At 44.6% G+C, this 22,626-nt stretch overlaps 1 long non-coding RNA gene across 1 annotated transcript; it reads left to right on the top strand.

Moving 5' to 3' along the window:
• Nucleotides 1-1,483: 1,483 nt before the first annotated feature.
• On the top strand, nucleotides 1,484-22,289 carry LOC148141181 (uncharacterized). The gene is made up of 3 exons (XR_015752528.1): nucleotides 1,484-1,691; nucleotides 3,548-3,645; nucleotides 21,635-22,289. It is a non-coding gene; the product is annotated as an uncharacterized LOC148141181 (long non-coding RNA).
• Nucleotides 22,290-22,626: the final 337 nt, after the last annotated feature.

Raw genomic sequence — 22,626 nt, 5'->3', positions numbered from 1 at the left:
GGAAGGCATTATGTGTCCGCGTAGCCTTGGTGGGCCAAAGGGCCTGTTCCTATGTTGTGCTTGACTTTATCCTTTCCGACCTCATTGTGCTCAGGGGCAGTTTGGGGATAGCATGGGTTCAGCTGGGATTAGAGTGAGGTCCAGAATTCTGGTTAACCTCATTCGCAATAATCATATCAATCATTTAAGATTCATTTTCATTTATTCTTATTCAAGGAAGGAGTCAGGTTCAAAAGGAAAATAATTTAAACTGCACAATCACCCTGAGATGTTGGAGCAGCAGACAGACAGCTTCTGGGAAATGCAATGTGGCCAGTCCAGCATTAACCCTGAGGTGGGATTTGGGAATGGGACGTGACGGTGTCCCACAGTGAGAAGGACTAAGCAGTGGTGTTTAGCCAGGGGCAGGAATGAAGTTCTAGCTCTGGAAGGAGATAGACTGTCCCCTGGGAAGATCAGGAAAGGGCAGACCAAGGCTAATAGGTGCCCTGCCACTTTCGGAATATGTGAGAAACAAGGTGTTTGTCTAAAACAGATTATATCGGAATCTGGTTGAGAGTACCGTCTATGTGATTTATAATGTATAAATATCTGAAGAATCCTCATTGAGTTAGTGCATTACATTGGAATCTGTTCTGGGTTGGACTCTTCCCACATTGACTCAATAAACGAGTGTTATGAGGTTCCTGAGATTATTTTGTAAAATAAACGACCACAAGAACTGCCTCCCAACACCTCTTCACCAGCATCTGTCTGGTCATCCACCCGGTTATAGTCAGTTTGTCAGTCCCTGGGCATCAATGTGGACTTCACCAGTTTCCTCATTTCTCCTTCCCCCACCTCACCCCAGCTCCAAACTTCCAGCTTAGCACTGTCCCTATGACTTGTCTTACCTGCCTATCTTCCTTTCCACCTATCCATTCCACCCTCCTCCCTGACCTATCACCTTCATCCCCTCCCCCACTCACCTATTGTACTCTATGCTACTTTCTCCCCACCACCATCCTCCTCTCATTTATCTCTCCACCTTTCAGGCACTTTGCCTGTATTCCTGATGAAGGGCTTTTGCCCGAAACGCGATTTTACTGCTCCTCTGATGCTGACTGAACTGCTGTGCTTTTCCAGCACTACTCTAATCTAAACCTCAGTCCTGTACTGCCCACTCTGTCTCTCAATTGTTTAAAACCTATCTTAAAACCTAACACAGGCACATCAGAAAATAATTACCAACTCTTTCTGTCCAAATGCTGCCAGTGACAGTGAGAGGACCCAGCACTTTCTGTTTCATTTCAGTTTCCCAGAATCAGCAGCAAGTTATTTTGGTATAATGGAGGTAGTGAGATCTGGAAGATTCCAGATCTTTCCCAGACATTTTGAGCCAGAGCTGCAGTAAATTCAAAAGCAGAGAAATAATCACATTCTCAAACAGTTTCATTTATCCAATTCCTCACCACCTCCAGCAACACACCAACCCAAAAACAACTTCAATGTGCTCAACCCCTGACCACAGCTCAGCGTTACTGCCTGAGTGAAAACGAAAACAGCAGAACTACATTTATCAGTGGAAAAACAGCTAACAGGTCATCTGCTCTCAGCTTCTCCACAATGTGATCACTCTCAGCACAGAGCGAGCTCCTGAACATCGTGAATCCTTCCAACAGGGTTCCGTCAGCTCACAGCCAAAGGAGCAGGTGATTTCCCAGGACAGATACCAGGACCTCACACCCATTAACAAACTCAGAGGGAGGGCCACACTGACAGATGGTTAGTGCTGAGGGAATGCCACACTGTTGGAGGGTCAGTGCCGCACGATCGGATAGTCAGTGCTGAGGAATGTCACACTATTGGAAGGTCAGTGCTGAGGAGTGTCACACTGTCGGAGGGTCAGTGCTGAGGAGTGTCGCACTGTCGGAGGGTCAGTGCTGAGGGAATGCCGCATTGTCGGAGGGTCAGTGCTGAGGGAGTGTCACACTGTGGGAGGGTCAGTGCTGAGGGAGTGCTGCACTGTTGGAGGGTCAGTGCTGACGGAGTGCCGCACTGTCAGAGGGTCAGTGCTGAGGGAGTGCCGCACTGTCAGAGGGTCAGTGCTGAGGGAGTGCCGCACTGTTGGAGGGACAGTGCTGAGGGAGTGTCACACTGTGGGAGGGTCAGTGCTGAGGGAGTGCTGCACTGTCAGAGGGTCAGTGCTGACGGAGTGCCACACTGTCAGGGGGTCAGTATTGACAGAGTGACGCACTGTTGGAAGGTCAGTGCTGAGGGAGTGCCTTGCTGTAAGAGGGTCAGTGCTGAGGGAGTGCCACGCTGTAAGAGGGTCAGTGCTGATGGAATGCTGCACTGTCAGAAGAGTTGTCTTTCTGATGAGGTTTTAAACCAAGCCCAATCATCATCAGAGCAATCTACATTAATTCACACCTGCTTGTGGGATATTTCTGTTGGGATATTTCTGTGGGGCATTTCCTATTTTACTATGTTTTAAAAATACCTCACTGACTTTTAGACAGCTTTGAACATCCTGTGATAGTGACAGGTGCTATACAAATGATCCGAGTATTCTGTGAGCTTTTCTTGACACAGGGGCATAGATCTTTTAAAAAATGATTCCCTACTTCTTTAAGCAGAGTGGTCAAAGAAGTCATTACAGCTCTGGAACAGGTGGGCCTTGAACCTGGGCTGCATGGATCAGAAGAGGGGACACTACCACAAGCATCCTCTAACACAGGCACAGATATCATTGGCAATTAACAGATCAGCAGCTCATTTTCAGCTGCCATGCTTTGCCCGGCCCAGGAGAGGGCAGCAGAATTTCAGTTTCTGCTGCAGTTTAAAATCTGCAGCCTGCACAGGAGTTCCGGGGGGGCGGGGGCACATTCCTGCATCCCCAAATGCTCCTGATCCAGGTCCAGAGAGAACGTGACCAGGTGGAAGTGCAAACGATACTTCATCTCTTAGAGAACCTAGAGCCAGGTGTCATCATTTTTCCCTCAGAGGTTTGAGAGTCTTTGGAATTCCCTCGAAGGCAGGGGATGCAAATCGTTTAAATAATTTGAAGATTGAGGTAGATAGATATTTGATGACTGAGGGGATGGAAGATTATTGGGGGATATGTAGAAATGTAGAGTTGAGGTTAAAATCAGATCAGCAGCGATCTCATTGAATGAAACTGCAGGCTCAATGGGCCGAGTGGGCTCATGTTCCTGGTTTGTATCCCTGAGATGGTGAGGAAAAGACAACTTTCCATTTCCATAGCACCCCAGGACCAATCAGTGACACCCACATCCCATGAATGAGTATAAAAACAAGCTGTGAGCATGTGCCTGCTATGAACATCAGTCTGGCTCCTTGCTTGATGCAACAAACCAACATAGACAGTGTTGGAAAAACTCAGCAGGTCTGGTAGCATCTGGGGAGAAAGTTAACGTGTTGAGCCCTGTATACCCAGTTCCCGGCTTCAAACTCCTGTCACCATGTCTCTGAATTACTATAACATCAGACCCATTAACGATGATATGTGCTGTTAATTCATCTACTTTGTTTTATTCATTCATAGGCTAGGCCAGCATTTATTACCCATCCCTAATTGCCCAGAGGACAGTTAAAGGTCAACCTTATTGCTGTGGGCCTGGAGTCACATGTAGGCCAGACCAGGTAAGTATGGAAATTTCTTTCCCTAAATGACATTAGCGAACTAGATGGGTTTTTACACCAATCCACAATGAATCCATGATCCTGGATCTAGCAGTAGTCAGGATGAGTGGAAGAAAATGAATCAGGAGATAGAAAAGCAGCGGAAAATCAGATTGGTGTGTTGCTTCCCTGGTGCCAGGATCAAGGATGTCTCCGAGAGGATGCAAAATGTTCTCTAGGGGAGAGGGGCCAGCAGGAGGTCATTGTACACATTGGAACCAACGACATAGGAAGGGAAAAGGTTGAGATTCTGAAGGGAGATTACAGAGTTAGGCGGGAATTTAAAAAGGAGGTCCTTGAGAGCAGTAATATATGAATTACTCCTGGTGCTATGAGCTAGTGAGGGCACGAATAGGAGATTAAAACAGACGAACACATGGCTGAGGAGCTGGTGTACAGCAGAAGGATTCACATTTTTGGATTATTGGAAGTTGTTGTGGCCTGTACAAGATGGACGGATTGCACCTAAATTGGAAGGGGACTAATATACTGGCAGGGAGATTTGGTAGAACTGCTCGGGAGGCTTTAAACCAGTAAGGTGGGGGCGGGGGGAACCCAGGGAGATAGTGAGGAAAGATTTCAATCGAGACTGGTACAGTTGAGAACAAAGGTGAGTTAAACTGTCAGAGCAGGCAGGGACAAAGCAGAGAACAAGGTGGGAATGATAAATTAAACTCCATTTATTTCAATGTAAGAGGCCTAACAGGGAAGGCAGATGAACTCAGGGCATAGTGAGGAAAATGGGACTGGAATATCATAGCAATTATATAAATATGGCTCAGGGATGGACAGGACTGGCAGCTTAATGTTCCACGATACAAATGCTACAGGAAGGATAGAAAGGGAGGCAAGAGAGGAGGAGGAGTGGAATTTTTGATAAAGGAGAGCATTTCAGCTGTACTTAGGGAAGATATTCCCGGAAATACATCCAGAGAAGTTATTTGGGTGGAACTGAGAAACACGAAAGGGATGATCACCTTATTGGGATTGTATTATAGACTGAAAATGTGTTGCTGGAAAAGCGCAGCAGGTCAGGCAGCATCCAGGGAACAGGAGAATCGACGTTTCGGGCATAATCCATTGTATTATAGACCCCTAATAGTCAGAGGGAAATTGAGAAACAAATTTGTAAGGAGATGTCAGGTATCTGTAAAAATAATAGGGTGGTTATGGTAGGGGATTTTAACTTTCCAAACGTACACTGGGACTGTCATAGTTTAAGGTTAAGATGGAGAGGAATTTGTTAAGTGTGTACAAGAAAATTTTCTGATTCAGTATGTGGATATACCTACTAGAGAAGATACAAAACTTGACCTACTCTTGGGAAATAAGGTGAGGAATGTAACTGAGGTGTCAGTGGGGGGCACTTTGGGGCCAGCGACCATAATTCTATTAGATTTAAAATAGTGATGGAAAAGGATGGACCAGATCAAAAGTTGAAGTTCTAAATTGGAGAAAGGCCAATTTTGACGGTATGAGGCAAGAACGTTTCAAAAGCTGATTGGGGGCAAATGTTCACATGTAAAGGGACGGCTGGAAAATGGGAAGCCTTCAGAAATGAGATAATGAGAGTCCAGAGAAAATATATTGCTGTTAGGGTGAAAAGAAAAGCTTGTAGGTACAGGGAATGCTGGATGACTAAAGAAATTTAGAGTTTGGTTAAGAAAAAGAAGAAAGCATATGTCAGGTATAGACAGGAGAGATCGAGTGAATCCTTAGAAAAGTATAAAGGCAGTAGGAGTATACTTAAGAGGGAAATCAGGAGAGCAAAAAGGGGACATTAGATAGCTTTGGCAAACAGAATTAAGAAGAATCCAAAAGGTTTTTACAAATACATTTTGAAGAAGTAACAAAGAGGATTGATCAGGGCAGAGCGATAGATGTGATCTATATGGACTGCAGTAAGGCGTTCAACAAGGTTCCCCGTGGAGACTGGTTAGCAAGGTTAGATCTCATGGAATACAGGGAGAACTCACCATTTGGATACAGAACTGGCTCAAAGGTAGAAGACAGAGGGTGGTGGTAGAGGGTTGCTTTTCGGCCTGTGACCAGTGGAGTGCCACAAGGATTGTTGCTGTGCTGGGTCCACTACTTTTCATCATTTATATAAATGATTTGGATGTGAGCATAAGAGGTAAGTTTGCTGATGGCACCAATGTTGGAGGTGCAGTAGACAGTGAAGAAGGTTACCTCAGATTACAATGGGATCTTGATCAGATGGGCCAATGGGCTGAGAAGTAGCAAATGGAGTTTAGATAAACGTGAGGTGCTGCATTTTGGGAAAGCAAATCTTAGCAGGACTTATACACTGAATGTAAATGTCCTAGGGAGTGTTGCTGAACAGAAAGACCTTGGAGTGCAGGTTCGTAGTTCCTTGAAAGTGGAGTTGCAGATGGTTAGGATAGTGAAGGTGTTTGATATACCTTCCTTTATTGGTCAGAGTATTGACTACAGGAGTTGAGAGGTCATGTTGCGGCTGTACAGGACATTGGTTAGGCCACTGTTGGAATATTGTGTGCATTTCTGGTCTCCTTCCTATCGGAAAGATGTTGTGAAACTTGAAAGAGTTCAGAAAAGATTTACAAGGATGTTGCCAGGGTTGGAGGATTAAAGCTATAGGGAGAGGTTGACTAGGCTAGGGCTGTTTCCCCTGGAGCGTCAGAGGCTAAGGGGTGACCTTATCGAGGTTTATAAAATCTTGAAGGGCATGGATAGGATAAATAGACAAAGTCTTTTCCCTGGGGTGGGTGAGTCCAGAACTAGAGGGCATTGGTTTAGGGTGAGAGGGGAAAGATATAAAAGAGACCTAAAGGCAACTTTTTCACTCAGAGGGTGGTACATGTATGGAATGAGCTGCCAGAGGAAGTGGTGGAGGCTAGTACAATTGCAACATTTAAAAGGTATCAGGATGGGTATATGAATAGGAAGAGTTTGGAGGGGTATGGGCCAGGTGCTGGCAGGTGGGACTAGATTGGGTTGGGATATCTGGTCAGCATGGACGGGTTGGACCGAAGGGTCTGTTTCCATGCTGTACATCTATGACTCTATAAAAGGCATGTAAGAAAGACACTGTTACAATAATCATGGGGGACTTTAAGAAGCAGGTGGACTTGGCAAATCAGGTTGGTGGTGGAATTCATTGCCACAGAGCACAGTGGAGGCCGGGACGTTAAATGTCTTCAAGGCAGAGATTGATAAATTCTTGATCTCGCAAGGAATTAAGGACTATGGGGGAGACTGCATGTTAGTAGAGTTGAAATGCCCTTCAACCATGATTAAATGGGCTCGATGGGCCAAATGGCCTTACTTTCACTCCTATGTCTTATGGTCTTATCTCAAGGAGAGAAATTCATGGGACGTCTGTGAGATTTTGTTTTTGGAGCAACTTGTAGTAAAGCCGCAAAGGGAACAAAGTACTAAGGAATTGTAGCGCGCACCCTCTCACAGGCATCACATTCGTACACACACTCTATCAAACATGTGTATACACACACACACACACATTTTCTCTCTCTCACACACTTCCTCTATCCCTCACATGCATGCACAAACACAGATAAGACTATGGGGTGAATTTATATTTGCAGATACATTCTATTTTGTTCAAAAAACACAATCTGTAGGCAGGCAGTCCATGTGACATTTTATAAATTCCCACTTTGGAAAGAGAACCAGTCTGTCTCAAGGTTGGAATACAGACTGACTTTAATCTCACACGTTTAATGCATTGTCTGAGCTGAGATGTCATCTTTTTTAAAAAAATCCTTAAGTTATCTCAAGAATGTGACTTAAAAGAAGTTCTGGGATATACATACTAATGAATCGAAACCTGCAACCCCATTCTAAATGATTAAAGGCTTAACAGCAATTTAGGTTTGTTCAATACATCACATCAGTTGTATGACAATTTGATCTTTTACTATAAATTGTGTCCTATGATCCTACCCCACTAGTTACCTGACGAAGGAGCAGTGCGCCGAAAGCTTGTACTTCTAAATAAATCTGTTGGACTAACCTGGTGTTGTGCAACTTTTAACTTTGTCCACCCACTCCAACACCGGCACTTCCACATCACAAAGGGTACAGGCACATTTGAAATTAGGAATGTGTAATGAGGCAGACTTGATTAGGGAGCTGAAGGTGAAGGAACCACAAGAGGGCAGTGACCATGACATGATAGATTTCACCCTGAATTTTCAGAGGCAGGAGCTGGAATCAGATGTAAATGTATTACAACTGAGTGAAGGTATCGACAAAGAGTTGAGGGAGGAGCTGGTCGGAGGTGATAGGACGGGGAATCTGGCAGGGAAGACAGGGGAGCATCAATGCCAGGAGTTTCTGTGGGTGATTCGGCAGGCACAGCAGAAATTCATCCCAAAGAAGATGAAACATACTCAGGGGAGGATGAAGTAACTGTGGCTGACACGGGAAGTTAGGGAGAGTATAAAAGCAAAAGGAAAAGCATACAATGTGGTGAAGATCAGTGAGAAGCCAGAGGATTGGCAAACCTTTAAAAACCAACAGAGGCTAACTATAACAGGAGTAAGGAAGGAGAAGATGAAATACAAGGGTGAGCTAGCTATTAATATAAAAGAAGATTGCAAGTTTTTTAAAAATATATAAAAGCTAAGAGAGAGCAAGGGTGGATATTGGATCATTGGAAAATGAGGGCTGGAGAAGTAGTAATGGGGAACAAAGAAATGGCAGAGGAACTGAATAGGTATTTTTATCAGTTTTCACAGTGGAAGACATCAGCAACTTACGAGAACTTCAAGACAGTCGGGGCAGAGGTGAGTGCGGTGGCCATACCGAAGGAAGTGCTGGGGAAGCAGAAAGGTCTGAAAATGGGTAAATCACCTGGATCAATGGACTATACACCAGAGTTCTGAAAAAGATAGCTGAGGAGATTGTAGAGGCATTGGTGGTGATCTTTCAGGAAACACTGGAGTCAGGGAGAGTCCCGGAGGACTGGAAAATAGCAAATGCAACACCCCGGATAAGACGTGAGGGAGGCAGTAGGCAGGAAACTATAGGCCGGTTAGCCTGACTTCAGTTGTTGCTAAGATTTTTGAGTCCATTATTAAGCATGAGATTGCGGAGTATTTGGAAGTGCTTAGTAACATAGGGCTGAGTCATGCCTAACAAATCTGATACACTTCTTTGAGGAGATAATGAGAAAGTTAGACAAAGGAGAGCCAGTGGACGTGATCCATTTGGATTTCCAAAAGGCCTTTGATAAGATGCCATACAGGAGGCTGCTAAATAAGATTACAGCCCACGATGTTAGGGGCAAGGTATCAGCATGGATAGAGGATTGGCTGACTGGCAGAAGGCAGAGAGTGGGAATAAAGGAATCTTTCTCAGGATGGCAGCTGGTGACTAGTGGAGTTGCATAGTGGTCTCTGTTGGGATTGCAACTATTCACATTATGCATTAACAATCTGGATGAAGGAACTAAGGGCATTGTTGTTAAGTTTGCAGATGACACAAAGCTAGGTGGAGAGACAGGTAGTGTTGAGGAAGCAGGGAGGCTGCAGAAGGACTTGAACAGGCAGGAGAGTGGGCCTAGAAGTAGCAGATGGAATACAATGTGGAAAAACTATGGTTATGCTGTTTGATAGGCAGAATAGAGGTATAGGCTACTTTCTAAACGGGGAAAGGCTTTGAAAATCTGAAGCACAAAGGGACTTGACAGTCCTAGTTCAGGAATCTCCTCAGGTAATCATGCAGGTTCAGTTGGCAGCTAGGAAGGCAAATGTAATGTCAGTATTCACTTCGAGACGGCTAGAATACAAGAGCAGAGATGTCCTACTGAGGCTGTATAAGGCTCTGGTCTGACTACATTTGGAATATTCTGAGCAATTTTGGGCCCCATATCTAAAGAAAAATGTGCTGGCGTTGGAGGAAGTGCAAAGGAGATTTAACCAACGATCCCATGGATGAAGGGCTTGTCATATGAGGAACAGTTGAGGAATCTGGGGTGGTACCGGATGGACTTAGAAGGACGAGGGGGGAATTTGAATTTGAACTTACAGAATACTGAGAAGCCTGGATAGAGCGGATGTGAAGAAGATATTTCTACTTTTTTTCAGACTGGAGGCCTTCCTCCACTCGTTACCTTAAATTCTTTCAAGAACAGTACCCATCAGGAATGGATGATGAAGAGCTTTTGCCCGAAATGTCGATTTCCCTGCTCCTCGGATGCTGTCTGACCTGCTGTGCTTTTCCAGCATCACTTTAATCTAAACTCTGGTTTCCAGCATCTGCAGTCCTCATTTTTGCCTACCTGATTATCATGTTGTACCGGGTCCTGGGTACCAAACACTAGGGATGGTGGTCAGAGGAGTTCTCTGTCACTAATCCTTCTCCAGCTAGTTTCTGACCAATGTCCACAGTGGGTGGGATTAGTACCCAGGCTTCCTGGCCCAGAAGTAGGGACACTACCTCAGCTCAAAAAAAGCTGGCTACCAATCCTCTTTTCTAATCTGAATCTACAGGTCTGTATAATTACCAGGGGTAGAAAACAAACCACTAGAGATCCTCAATAAGGGGCAATAGTATTTGGGTTAACCCCAATAAGACCAAGTTTATCACATGATCACAATCAGTATGGTTAACATTAACTACTTAGGTATAATTATAGCTATCACAAAGCAGAAATTATATGTTTGTCTCTCCTGGGATCTCATGCAAGACTGCCCAATTCTCCACTCAGAGTGGATTACAGCATCTGATTGGGTGTAGCTCATGGTTCATCATTAACTCTTTCTGAACTATCACCTTACACAACAACAATCTCATATGGATTGTGCTTGGCATCCAAATCTCAAAGGTATTTATTTTCCACAGATCTTTACTGATTGTCCACGTTTCTGAAATAAACAAGAAAGTAGGTGCATGCTGTATCTTTTTTCTTGTTGCAAGTTTGCATTTTCTGGTCATTAACACATCCCCCATTTCCACAAAGTTACTTTTGGCTGTCTCTATCCTTCTTCAAACTTCAGTGCCACATCTGCCATCTTCGGTTATCATTTGTTCGAAATAAACAAGTCAATCTCAACTCATTCCAATGTAACACCATCTATTGCAATCTTCTCTAAATTGCTTTTGAGTGTGTTCCTTCCAACCACTGTTATTTTTGTATTTTTAGTGTTTGTATTCAACTCATTTCCAAAACTTCTAGATTTTACTTGATCAACATCAGGTCTTCCCAAAGTTCCCAGCTCGCTGTACTTTGATGCAGATATTGGTGGCTGCAGATGTCAGATTCAGTGTTTGTGTGAGCCCTGAGTGTGTTTTATAATGGTGAGTACATTGACCCACCTTCCAGACCCCATTCCTGCACCAAATAAAAGTCCAAGGAAAATTAATCATTGAATTCCTACAGTGCGGAAAGAGGCTATTCAACCCATCGAGTCTGTATCAACCTTCCAAAGCGCATCCTACCCTTTCCCTGTAACCCCACATTTCTCATGGTCAATCCACCTAATCTACACATCCCTGGACACCATAGCATGGCCAATCTAAGTAACCTGCACATCTTTGGACTGTGGGAGGAAACCGGAGCACTGGGAGGAACCCTGGAGCAGACATAGGGAGAATGTACAAACTCCACACAGTCACCCAAAGGTGGGTCCCTGGCGCTGTGAGGCAGTAGTGCCAACCACTGAGCCACCATGCCACCCAACTACTTTCTCCAAAAACCCTATAGATTAAACACTTTGCCACACAATCCATACTCACCCACCCCTACCAATGTCACCCTGGCATCACCCATCCCTCACCAAATCTATGCACCCACTCTCATGATCCTCACAGTGCGGGGTCAATAGCAATTTTCAAGCCTTGAAATAGTGAAGGATTGGGAAGAGCTGATCTCTGATAAATTATACAGCTTCTTTGGATCCTGGAAACAGTGCTGTGTTGTCAGCGGACGACAAATCTGCTCTGTACTCGCCTCCCACCTACTCCAGGATGGACATGGAATTCTCTGAGGCAAAATTGACAGGATAAGGCTACCTGTCAACGAGCAGAAAAGGTGAATGATGAAACATTTTGGAAAGGGAGTGCAGGGTCTCTCTGTGAACCAGGGCTATTCAAAAGAATTTGAGTTGCAAACCAACATTCTAAATCATTGCCAAGATAAGCCTGACCTTATAAAGTAAACAGCCTTTCATTGCTGACGGGCAGTAACATTGAGCACATGGAGCTGTTTAATATCAGAAGCTTTACTCAGAAATGTGGATCTGACTGACACCGCAGCCTGTGCTCAACACTGCCCACACAACCCCCAGGAACCGTTCCCAGCTAAACAAATCAAACATTTTACCCAACGATATTTCAGAAATTTAACAGCACAGGAGAAAAATATTTTTATTTTTGCTTTCATTTTCTGAAATGCTCTGAAATTAGGGCAAATTTCACCAATGATCTAAGGATAATGTATCTCACTTCCTTTAAGCCACAGATGTGTTCTTTCATTCATTTGTTTTATTCATTTTCATTCTTTCATGAGCCACAGGTGTTGCTGGCTGGGCCCAGAACTTATTGCCTGTCTCTAGTTGCCCCTTTGAGAAGGTAAAGGTGAACTGCCTTCTTGAACCATTGCTGTCCACCTGCTGAAGTGGACCCACAATGCCCAAGGAAATCCCAGGATTTTGATTCAGGGACAGTGAAGGAACGCTGATATATTTCCAAGTCAAGATGGCAAGTGGCTTGGAGGGGAACTTGCAGATGGCTGTACACGGTCTTGGTGAGGTCATTCCTGATGAAGGGCTTTTGCCGAAACGTTGATTTTTCTGCTCCTTGGATACTGCCTGACCTGCTGTGCTTTTCCAGCACCACTCTAATTTTGACTCTTGGTGAGATCATACCTGGAGTATTGTGTTTTGGTCTCCTCATCTGAGGAAGGATGTTCTGGCTATGGAGGGAGTGCATCCCAACTGAGGTTTACCAGACTGATTCCTGGAATAGCATGATTGACATGTGAAGAGAAACAGAATCAGTTAAGATTGCTCTCATTGGAGTTTAGAAGAATGAGGGATCTCTCAGGAACATATAAAACTCTAACATGACCAGACAGGATAAATGCAGGGAGGGTGTTCCTGATTACCTGGGAATCCAGAACCAGGGGTTACAGTCTAAGGATATAGGCCAGGCCATTTAGGAATGAGGAGAAATGTTTTCATCCAGAGAGTGGAGAGTCTGTGGAATTCTCTGCCAGAGAAAGCAGTTGTGGCCAAAACATTGAATGTTTTTAAAAATGATATAGTTCTTGGGGCTAAAGGGATCAGGAAATTCCTAAAGATCTTTTGTCATTCCAATGTGAATTCCATAAAGAAAGCAGCAACTTAAACTTAAACTTAATTCCTGAAGAAGGGCTTATGCTGAGGTGAAAAGAGTTGAGAGTGTCAAGTTCCTAAGAGTGACAGTAACAAACAATCTGTCCTGGACTACCCACGTAGAAGCGACAGTAAAGAAGGCACAACTCCTCTTTTTCCTCAGGAGGCTAAGGAAATTCAGCACCTCCATGAGAACCCTCACTGATTTTTACAGATGCACCACAGAAAGCATTCTATTTGGATGTATCATGGCTTGGTACAGCAACTACTCTGCTAAAGACCGTAAGAAACTACAGAAAGTTGTCAATACAGCCCAACCATCACACAAGCCAACTTTCTGTCCATTGACTCCATCCACACTTCTCGTTGCCACAGAAAGGCAGCCGTCATCATCAAAGACCCCTCCCACCCCGGGAGGAAGCTCTTGCAACCTCTTACATCAGGTAGAAGATTCAAAAGCTTAAACACATGTCAACAGGTTCAAGAACAATTGCTTTCCTGCTGTAATTAGACTTCTGAATGGAACTCTCAAATTGGCTTTCATTAACAGGGGGATCGGGTTTAAGAGCTGCAGTTTTGCTGCAGCTCTACAAGTCCCTGGTAAGACCACACTTGGAATATTGTGTCCAGTTCTGGTTGCCCTACTGTAGGAAAGATACAGAGGCTTTCGAGAGGGTGCAAAGAAGGTTTACCAGGATGCTGCCTGGACTGAAGGGCTTGCTTTATGAAGAAAGGTTGAATAAGCTCGGACTTTTCTCTCTGGAGAGAAGGAGGAAGAGAGGACACCTGATCGAGGTATACAAAATAATGAGAGGAATAGATAGGGTCAACAGCCAGAGACTTTCCCCAGGGCAGGATTGACTGGTAAGAGAAGTCATAGTTTAAAGATATTAGGAAGAAGGTATAAAGGAGATGTCAGAGGTAGGTTCTTTACGCAGAGAGTTGTGAATGCATGGAATGTGTTGCCAGCTGTGGTGGTAGAAGCAGAGTCATTGGGGACATTTAAACGACTGCTGGACATGCACATGGATAGCAGTGAGTTGAGGGGTGTGTCGGTTAAGTTACTATATTTGACATTCGGATTAAACCTTGGCACAACATCGTGGGCCAAAGGGCCTGTTCTGTGCTGTACTTTATGTTCTATGTTCAAATCTAATGTTGATCTTTTTTTCTTTGCACCTTCTCTGCAGCAATAACTTGGTATTTCTCACTCTGTTCAATCACCCTATGATTTTTGTGTCTTTGTGTGTTATGTTGTGCTGTACTCCACCCAAAACAAAACTTGTCACTGTACTTTGGTATAAAGAATCAAATCAGATCAGATCCCACAGCATCGGCCACAACTTCAGGATGTTCCCAATAGCTTTACAGTTGACTAAATGGATTTTTGTTTTGGAGGTATACTTTCTGCTATCATGTAGGAAAAGCAATGGGTCATTAGAAAACTCCAAGACTCTTAAACAGCAATATCAGAATGAGCTGACATCCTGTACTGGGGAAGCCTCCACAGAATGTTCAACACCCACCAGACACGGCTGTGTTCTGAAGTCACACCAGAAGGCAGCAACAGCATGGCAATCCTTCCGCACTGACCTCACCAACAGTGCGACAATCCCTCAATATTGACTCTCCAACAGCGTAGCACTGCTTCAGCAATGACCCCTCAGACTGTGTGGCACTCCTTCAGTACCGACTCTCCAATAGTGTGGCAGTCCCTCAGCACTGACTCTCCAACAGTGTGGCACTCCCTCATTTCTGACCCTCCGACAGTGCAGCTCTCCCTCAGTACTGATCTTCCAACAGTGCAGCACTTCCTTAGCGCTGACCCTCCAATAGTGCAGCAATCTCTCAGAACAGACTCTCCAATAATGTGGCAGTCCCTCAGCACTAATGCTCTGGATTGTGGCACTCCTTCAGTACTGATCCTCCAACAGTGTGATGCTCCCTCAGTACAGACCCTCCAATAGTGCAGCAATCCCTCAGTACTAACCTTCCAACAGTACAACAATCCCTCAGTACTGACCCTCCAACAGTGCAGCACTCTCTCAGCACTGACTCTCTGACAGTGCGGCAATCTCTCAGCACTGACCCTCCGACAGTACGGCAATTCCTCAGTACTGACCCTCCAACAATGTGGCGCTCCTTCAGTACTGACCCTCTGACAGTACGGCAATCCCTCAGTATTGACCCTCCAACAGTGCAGCACTCCCTCAATACTGACTCTCCGACAGCACGGCAATCCCTCAGTACTGACCCTCCGACAGTGTGGCGTTCCCTTAGTTCTGACCCTCCAACAATGTGGCATCCCTCAGGACTGACCTTCCAACAGTGCAGCACTCCCTCAGCACTGAGTCTCTGACAGTGCGGCACTCCCTCAGCACTGGCCCTCCGACAGTACAGCACTTCCTCAGCACTGACCCTCCGACAGTGTGGCGCTCCCTCAGTACCGACCCTCCAACAGTGCGGTGCTCTCTCACTACTGACCCTCCGACAGTGCGGCACTCCTTCAGCACTGACCTTCCGATGGTGCGGCGCTCCCTCAACACTCTGACAGTGCCACACTCCCTCACTACTGACCTTCTGAGACATATCTACCTCATTAATGTTCTTCTCCTCCTCTCAATTAGCCTAAACTCATTAGCTTTTTGTTCTTTCAAAAAACCATGATCTGAATGTGTCATCAAGCACCACCATGACAGTGAAGTTACTGACATCCAACTGTGCTAAACCAGTCCCAACTGCCACCAGTACACTCAAAAGAAAATAAATGGGCTCTTGGTCTGTCTCATTTCCAATAGGTCATGCTACAGGAGTCAATGCTTCCCTCACTACACTATTAGAAGATATGCATGTTGTGACACTCTTGGTTCAAGGCTGAAGTATTCATAATTATTTGGCTTTACATTCTCAGCTCCCGATGTATAGCTGTAAATGCAACCGTCAAATTTCAGCCTTTAGCAATCAGCTCAGGGCTGTGTGGAATCAAATCTTTGAGCTGATTTTGCTGTTTATATTGACTTGTTGAATTAACAATCCAGTGGGTTTTGTTGGGGATTATGGTTGGCCAGCTGACAAACATTTGCTGCAGTTAGTGGAATGCTAATTGCAGCAGCAAATTATTTGGCAAGGTCTTTTGCTGTTTATCACTGATCAATGGTGAAGCTTGTCACTCAATTTCCAGTGGAGCCTTACATTTGGAGAAATTCATGCAATAACACACATTAGCATGTTTCACTGTGAGCCCCAGCAAGCAGCTTTAGCCATTGCGAACACATTATCCTGTTTACAGTCTCGCCCCGGACAGAGTGGGAACAGCTGGAGTTCTGACACATGTCAAGACTCAAGCTGAGGCCTCAGTACTGCTCTTTCTTGCTGCGGGTAAGTCTCCAGAGGCTGTTGGTCCATACAGTCATACAGCATAGAAATGACCCTTCAGACCAATTTGTCCATGCTAACCAGAAATCCCAATCAGACCATGTCCCATTTGCCAGCATTTGGCCCATATCCCTCTAAACTCTTCCTATCATATACCCATCTAGATGTTTTTTAAATGTTGTAATTGTACCAGCTTCCTCTGGCAGCTGATTCAATACACACACTACCCTTTGTGTGAAAAAGTTACCCCACACGTCTTTTTAAATTTTAATTGCAAACTGCACCCCCAACATGACTTTTGATTTAATTTCTCATGAAGTTTCTGATGCAAGCTAGGAATTAACTTTACAGGCATCTCCAGCCTTCGGCTTTGTATCCAAGTGGGTCGTGTATTATGTCAAACAGTGAAAGTCAGCATTGCTGCTATTAGGATATCACTACCTAACTTTTATGTTATATAGTATGATACCAACAGAGTGCGTTCAATTCCCACTCTAGCTGAGGTTACCGTGAAGGACTCTCTTTCTCAACCTTTCTCTTTACTGAGGCACAGTGACCCTCAGACTAAACCACCACCAGTTGTCCTCTGTAATGAGAGAGCAGCCCCATGGTCTTCTGGGACTATGGCAATCTTACTGTACCAAACCTCTTCCTCTCTGGAATGGGACATCCAGGATTAAGTTGTGACTCATTACAAAGTCAGCACTTTCTCAGGTAACCAGAAGTTGCAGATGTAATGTACATTCTCCAACCAGTCAGTCTTATGACAGAAACTGAAGGAAGGGAGCAAGGTTCCAGTCTGAATTAATATTCAGCTTCTCTTCTCTCTTTCAGGGAATTACATTGACCTTGTTTTTGATGGGAGATCATATTCAAAGAAACAAAGATCAAAAGTTCAGCTCTCACCCACAAAAGCAGATGATCAGATTGTAAACCTGTCAATGTAAAAAATGTCAGGCTGGATATTAACTCTGTTTCTCTCTCCACAGATGGTGCCAGACCTGCTGAGTTTCTGCAGCAACTTTCAATTACTGTTTCAGATTTCCATCATCTGCAGGACTTTTATGATGGAAATCTTTATGTAAACCCATTTTAATGGACCACCAGGATGTGTAGCTTTTTCCTGGACAGAGTGTCCTATATCTTGCAGTTTTTGTGAGTGATGGTGTTTCTGAATTTATTGCTAAGTGTCAACTGGGTTCTGGTTGACTTTAGTAAAGAGCTGGACACCACCTCGGTGCACCCTGTGAGCATGGACTGAATATTGACACTAGTTACAGGACAGACTTTAACCAAACTCTACGAGAAAGGTCTGTCCCCAAATTCCATATACATGTCGTCTGATGTCACCTTGACATCACGCTGACTATTGACATCATAGTCATTAACTCTTCATACTACACTGCTCTACTCTCATGATCTCTCCCTTTCTCTCTTCCAGTATCCCACACTGGAGGAAATATCCACTCATGAGATCATAAATTAGTGAGTACAGAAGGTGGCCATTCAGCCCATTATGCCTTTGAAAGAGCTGTCCATTAAAACCCACTTCCCCAGAGCCCTGCAATTATTTATCTTCAATAATTGTCCAATTTATTTTGGCAAGTTCCCATGGGATCTGCCCCTGGTGCCCTTTCATGAATCGCACTCCAGAGCAGTATAATTCTGTTGACTCCTTGTGGTGACACTGAACAGTCTGATTTGATAAATGTGGAAATTCTTTCTGTTATATTTATCAGGATTCTGTACCATCGCACTGTCAATTAAACGCTATTTCCTCATTAAGCAGGCTCTGCTGATTTTCCAACATTGTTCACCTGCCCCACAATCAGCACAGACTGAGCCCAGCACAGCCATAAAGGGGTTAACATCGACCTAGCATTTGCAAGGACTGAGATCCACTTGTCCAATATTCATATAGGGCCTGAATAAATCTGTTGTCTCCTGTCCGAGGTGGTTAGAATGTTGCTGACAAGATTTTTTTTGCATGAAAACCACTCCAGCTTTGAGAGGGAGCCAGCTGTAGTGGGTGAGTTTGGTTTTCTGGGTTGTGTATTTTAGGATGTGAGTAGGAGTTGATGGGTTTGGGTGAGGCTTAAGACGACAATTTTGATTTATCCTTGGGAAACTCAAATACTAAATAAACAGCCTTCATCCACCTACACAACAAATTAATAAAGTCCTTGGTGTTTAAAGAGAAATTCAACCAGGTCCAAAAACGAACATTGTCATTAACTACCAAAGAGCTTTCAACTACAAACCGTTACTTTCCTGTTACAATCCCATCATGTTCCTATTTTATTTCCATTCAACACTCAGTGAATTCCAGTTACACTCTCATTATCTTCTGGTTACTTTTCCAATATCTTTCTATAAAATGCCTATTACCTTCATGTTATACACTCACTGCTTTTCGCTGTATTTTATTTCATTCCCATCCAGTTCCTGTTGTTTCATTTCCGGCAGGTGTCCCATCGTTAACTGTGTGACAGCGAGAAGCATGACAAAACAAAACTCAAAACACGACAGCGAATATTCCAGCAAACAGCAAAGGCACATTATTTGGTTATTTTTGCTCCATATTTTGTGTTTCTTTCACTCATGAATATAAAGAGAAGGAATAATTTATATTTTGAGAACACACTCCCAGTACGGAGTTAGATACAGAGTAAAACTCCCTCGGCACTGTCCCCATCAAACGCTCCCACAACAGGGACAATACTGGGTTAGATAGAGAGTGAAGCTTCCTCTAAATTGTCCCACATTAAATACTCCCAGGACAGGGACAACACGGGGTTAGATATAGAGTAAAGAGCACTTTTGTTCATATTGCGAATACTATGACTGGGGTTTTGTTTATATGGGAGGATAGAACATTCCCAGAGAATAAAGAACCTGGCCACATTCAAAAGAGAGCTTGTTAATAGTGCCTCTGTACAAACCAGCCAGGATCTGTCTGATCAAGTGACAATACGCTGACGGATTGAGTCAGCTATACTTCCTTGATCTTCTTCACATACACGTATCCAAAACAGTGACCCTAACAGAAGCAATCATGAAAACTCTCATACTCTCTCCCTGCAAGACTCAATGATGCATGACCTTCTGTCCAATAGCCACGCATATTTGTGTACAGATTCTGAACACAATATTCGAGGAGGGGGAGTGGTCTTAGTGAGGTATTGCTGAGACAGGATTGTCTAGCACAGGAGCCTATCAGTGGCCACTCTTACAGTCAGGTGCTTGGCTGCCCTCTGGGAGCTCTGGGCTGTACTGGCATTTCACCTATTTCATTACAAACCAAGCTCCTTTGCCAGAGAGAGATGGAGAAATAGGCAAAGAGAAAGAGAATGATAGAGAAAATAACAAGAAAACAGTTGACTCAGACTTCCGGCCTCATCCTGGACTCTGAATCCCGGCCTCAGCCTGGACTCGGAATCCCGGCCTTAACGTGGACCTGAACATAGAACATAGAAAAAATACAGCGCAGTACAGGCCCTTTGGCCCTCGATGTTGCGCCGATCCAAGCCCACCTAACCTACACTAGCCCACTATCCTCCATATGCCTATCCAATGCCTGTTTAAATGCCCATAAAGAGGGAGAGTCCACCACTGCTACTGGCAGGGCATTCCATGAACTCACGACTCGCTGAGTAAAGGATCTACCCCTAACATCTGTCCTATACCTACCACCCCTTAATTTAAAGCTATGTCCCCTCGTAATAGCTTTCTCCATACGTGGAAAAAGGTTCTCATGGTCAACCCTATCTAAACCCCTAATCATCTTGTACACCTCTATCAAGTCACCCCTAAACCTTCTTTTCTCCAATGAAAACAGCCTCAAGTGCCTCAGCCTTTCCTCATACGATCTTCCTACCATACCAGGCAACATCCTGGTAAACCTCCTCTGCACCCGTTCCAGTGCCTCCACATCCTTTCTATAGTATGGCGACCAAAACTGCACACAATACTCCAGATGCGGCCGCACCAGAGTCTTACACAACTGCAACATGACCTCAGGACTCCACAACTAAATTCCTCTACCAATAAAAGCCAGTACGCCATATGCCTTCTTCACCGCACTATTTACCTGGGTGGCAACTTTCAGAGATCTGTGTACATGGACACCAAGATCCCTCTGCTCATCCACACTACCAAGTATCCGACCATTAGCCCAGTACCCCAACCTCTTGTTACTCTTACCAAAGTGAATCACTTCACACTTACCTACATTGAACTCCATTTGCCACCTTTCTGCCCAGCTCTGCAGCTTATCTATATTCCGCTGTAACCTGCCAGATCCTTCCTCACTGTCAACAACTCCACCGACTTTCGTATCATCCGCAAACTTGCTCACCCATCCTTCTAGCCCCTCCTCCAGGTCATTTATAAAAATGACAAACAGCAATGGTCCCAAAACAAATCCTTGCGGAACACCGCTAGTAACTGCACTCCAAGATGAACCTTTACCATCAACTACTACCTTCTGTCTTCTTCCAACCAGCCAATTCCTAATCCAAACCTCCAACTCACACTCAATGCCATACCTCCGTATTTTTTGCAGTAGCCTACCATGGGGAACCTTATCAAACACCTTACTAAAATCCAGATACACCACATCTACCGCTTTACGCTCGTCCACCTCCTTAGTCACCTTCTCAAAGAATTCAATAAGGTTTGTGAGGCACGACCTGCCCTTCACAAAACCATGCTGACTATCCTTGATCACATTATTCCTATCCAGATGTTCATAAATCCTATCCTTTACAATTCTCTCTAAGACTTTGCCCACAACAGAAGTGAGACTCACCGGCCTACAGTTACTAGGGTTATACCTACTCCCCTTCTTGAACAAGGGAACCACATTTCCTATCCTCCAGTCTTCTGGCACTATTCCTGTAGAGAACGAGGACATAAAAATCAAGGCCAATGGCTCTGCAATCTCCTCCCTTGCTTCCCAGAGAATCCTAGGATAAATGCCATCAGGCCCAGGGGACTTATCTATTTTCACCCTTTCCAGAATTTCCAACACCTCTTCCCTACATACCTCAAAGCCATCCATTCTAATTAATTGTGACTCAGTATTCACATCGGCAACAATGTCCTGTTCCTGAGTGAATACTGACGAAAAGTATTCATTCAGTGTCTCCCCAATCTCTTCAGCCTCCACACGCAACTTCCCACTACTATCCTTGACTGGACCTATTCCTACTCTAGTCATTCTTTTATTCCAGCCTCAGCGTGGACCTGAACTTCCGGCCTCAGCGTGGACTCAGAATGGACTCAAACTCTCGGCATCAGTGTGGAATCAAACTCCAGGCATCAGCGTGGACTTGGAATCCCGGCCTCAGCGTGGACTCGGAATCCCGGCCTTAGCATGGACTAAAACTCCTGCCCTCAGACTGGACTCAGACTCCCGGCCTCAGAGTGGACTCAGTCTCCAGGCCTCAGTGTGGTTTCGGGCTCCCAGCCTCAGTGTGGACTTGAACTCCCAGCCTCAGTGTGGACTTGAACTCCCAGCCTAGGGGGCACTCAAATTCCCGGCCCCAGAGTGGATTCGGACTCCCAGCCTCAGTGTGGACTCAAACTCCCGGTCTCAGCATGAACGTGGACTCCAAACTCAGCATGGATCTGATTCCCAGCTTCAGTGTGGACTCCTGGCATCGAGTTGAAGTCCAGTGCAGTCTGGCTTGGAAGGACTGTTATTCTGAACTCTTATACCTCTATTTTTCTAATTTATTCCTGGACTTTTTATTTCTTTATTTTTCCAATTGTTTCCCCGAAGACTTTATACTTATGAATCTGTGCCTGTGTACCATGGTACCTAAGATGGTGCCATTAGTAGTGACTTGTAAATTTTTCATCGTACTCATGTGAGCACATATGACAATAAAGCTCATTCTAATTCCAAGGAAACTGTCTGGGTTCAGGTCCTTCTCACCACTTAAGGATCTCTTTAAAAAAACTGTAATTGTCTTTATCTTCCTATCAGTATTGGACACTGCCCACTTCACCGCTCCATTTTAGCTTATTACCTGTGTTTGTGCACATACAGTCAGAGAGATGTACAGCACGGAAACAAACCCTTCGGTCCAACCCGTCCATGCAGACCAGATATCCCAACACAATCTAGTCCCACTTGCCAGCACCCGGCCCATATCCCTCCAAACTTTTCATATATCCATCCAGATGCCTTTTAAATGTTTTAATTGTACCAGCTCCACCA

The sequence above is a fragment of the Chiloscyllium plagiosum genome, unplaced genomic scaffold, assembly GCF_037043375.1.
Source record: "Chiloscyllium plagiosum isolate Xiang-an unplaced genomic scaffold, Cpla_swu_hap1 HiC_scaffold_33, whole genome shotgun sequence".
NCBI classification, from domain to species: Eukaryota; Metazoa; Chordata; class Chondrichthyes; order Orectolobiformes; family Hemiscylliidae; genus Chiloscyllium; species Chiloscyllium plagiosum.
Note: the sequence above shows the minus strand (reverse complement) of the source record. Positions and strands in the feature narration are given on the sequence as shown.